We start from the raw sequence: 2952 nt of genomic DNA, 5'->3' as shown, positions 1-2952 counted from the left end.
CACTCTACTCCCACTAACTCTTTTGGAAAGAAACTCTTTCTCCATAAAGACACCATTTCGAGCGACAAACACTTTGTTTTCTGCCCTATTGAAAAAGTAGTACCCTTTTGTTTCTTTTGGGTATCCCACAAAGAAGCATTTATCTGATTTGGTTGTGAGCTTATCAGACGTCAGACGTTTTACATAAACTTCACAACCCCAGATTTTGAGAAAAGATAAACTAGGACGCTTCCCAGTCCATATCTCATATGGTATCTTTTCAACTGCTTTTGATGGAGCCCTATTTAGTGTGAACGCAGCTGTTTCTAGAGTGTATCCCCATAAGGATAATGGAAGATCTGCTTGGCTCATCATTGATCGAACCATGTCCAACAAAGTCCGGTTCCTCCGTTCAGACACACCATTCCATTGTGGTGTCCTTGGTGGAGTAAGCTGTGAAACAATTCCACATTGTTTAAGATGAACACCAAACTCTTGGCTCAAATATTCTCCTCCACGATCTGATCAAAGAGTTTTAATTGTTTTGCCAAGTTGATTTTGTACTTCACTTTGAAACTCTTTGAATTTTTCAAAAGCTTCAGATTTGTGCCTCATCAAATAGACATAACCATATCTACTGAGATCATCAGTGAATGTAATGAAGTACTGAAAACCACCTCTGGTAATTGTACTTAACGGTCCACATACATCAGTATGTATGAGAGCCAACAAGACATTCGCCCTCTCACCTGAACCAGTGAAAGGCGACTTAGTCATTTTGCCTAATAAACAAGATTCACATGTATCAATTGATTCGAAATCAAAAGAGTCTAGAAATCCATCTTTATGGAGCTTCATAATGCGTTTCTCATTTATGTGGCCCAAACGACAATGCCATATGAAAGTGGGATTTGTTTTAATTCTTTTGGTATTTATGTTATAAGTGGATATTTCAAGATTTAGAATATAGAGTCCATTCACCAATGGAGCACAGCCATAAAACATATCATTAAAATAAAATGAACAACTATTGTTCTTAAATCTAAAATCAAAACCTTCCATGTCCAAACACGAAACTGAAATGATATTTCTGCTTATGGTGGGTACATAGTAACAATTACGCAATTCTAAAACTAATCCTGAAGGTAAAACTAATGAAAAAGTTCCTATGGCTAAAGCAGCAACTCTTGCTCCATTCCCAACGCGAAGTTGCACTTCGCCCTTCATAAGCATCCTACTCCTTTTGAGCGCTTGCATATTTGAACAAATATGAGCTCCTGAACCGGTATCTAATACTCATGAATCAGAATTAGGAGTAGTAATGTTAACTTCAATAACATAAATACCTGTAGTGGAAGTCTCACTTCCCTTTTTCTTCTTCAGATCTTCCAAGTACTTTTTGCAGTTTCTCTTTCAATGACCAATCTCATTGCATTAGAAACATTTTGCATCAGCGCATGGACTAGGTTTGGACTTTCCATTAGGTTTAGGCTTGCTGCTAGAGTTCTGAACTTGAGCTTTGCCTTTACCCTGGACCTTTCCTTTGCCTTTCCTTTTAAAGCTCTTTCCTTTTTGAACCATCATTATTTCATTAGGCTTTTTCTTGATATTTTGCTCTGCTGTCTTTAGCATCCCATGCAGTTCAGTCAGCGATTTCTCCAGACCATTCATGTTATAGTTCATGATGAACTGGTCATAACTCAGCGGCAATGACTGGAGAATTATATCAATGGCCAACTCCTTACCAAGTGGAAAACCCAACCTTTCTAGGTTCTCAATATAACCAATCATTTTGATCACATGAGGACTAATTGGGCTCCCTTCTGCCAACTTACATTGGTGCAATGCCTTTGTGGTTTCGTACCTTTCCACACGTGCTTGCTCCTGAAACAGATTTCGGAGTTACACGACCATCTCATAAGCTGTCATGTTCTCGAATTGCTTCTGAAGCTCTGAATTCATAGTTGCTAGCATGAGACAGGTGGCATCTAGTGCATCATCAAGGTGCTTCTTGTAAGCATCCTTCTGAGCACGAGGAGCAGTAGCAGATGGTTCTTCAGGAGGGGGATTTTCCAGAACATATTCTTTTCTTTCCTACTTGAGAACAATTCTCAAGTTTCTGAACCAGTCAATAAAGTTAGTTCCATTTAGCTTTTCCTTCTCAAGGACCGACCGCAATGTAAAGGTGGATGATGAATTACTAGCCATTATCTACAACAATAAAACCATATAACTCATGTTTAGTTTATGTATGTAAACTCTTATCAAATATAGGAGATAGATCATTTCCTAAGCTGGTTGTGAGTTAACTGGCCAGGTAAGGTAAACTTTGTGGGAGGTTTTCCGAGTGTAGCTCGTTCCTTAATTAAATAACCACAAATGTTTCGAGGCTTAACCTCTTACTCTTGCCTTAGACACCAGTTAAAACAGAACAACCACTCAGAACTAGATCCTCCCACTACATGCGTAAAGAGTATTTTGATGAAAGACATATAGTGGGCCAAGACCCATATTTTGCTAGATACAAGTGAGCTTTGGCATCACCGCTTGAACCTAGCTATTTAGGTAAGCAACTCCTTGCTAATTACATCTTATGTAATTCTTGGTTGTCGAGTGACATCTCATGCCTCCCAACACTATGCCTTAAGGCCCAAAACCGTTTTGATAGCCTTGTTAAGTTAAACCTTTTTCTCTAAACCTTAGTGTCCGACACAAATTCCATTCATATTAAGATGGCTAATGGTGCCTTGCTTTGGCAAGCCCACCATATAACGATCAAAATCTTGATGGTTAAGAAATTGGAAAGGCATCAAGTAACTTAATTTTTATTTTATTTTAGGGAATTCCATAACAAATTATGCAGGTAATAGTATATATATCATGAGCATAATTAGAATATCCATGATGAGTAACTATTCACAGCAAGACTTCTCTTGGCAATGTCTGTCATTATAATCTATCATGCTTCTTAAT

Source organism: Asparagus officinalis, chromosome 3 (assembly GCF_001876935.1).
Source record: "Asparagus officinalis chromosome 3, Aspof.V1, whole genome shotgun sequence".
Taxonomy (NCBI): domain Eukaryota; kingdom Viridiplantae; phylum Streptophyta; class Magnoliopsida; order Asparagales; family Asparagaceae; genus Asparagus; species Asparagus officinalis.
The sequence above is the reverse complement of the archived record's forward strand: the minus strand, read 5'-3'. Positions refer to the sequence as shown.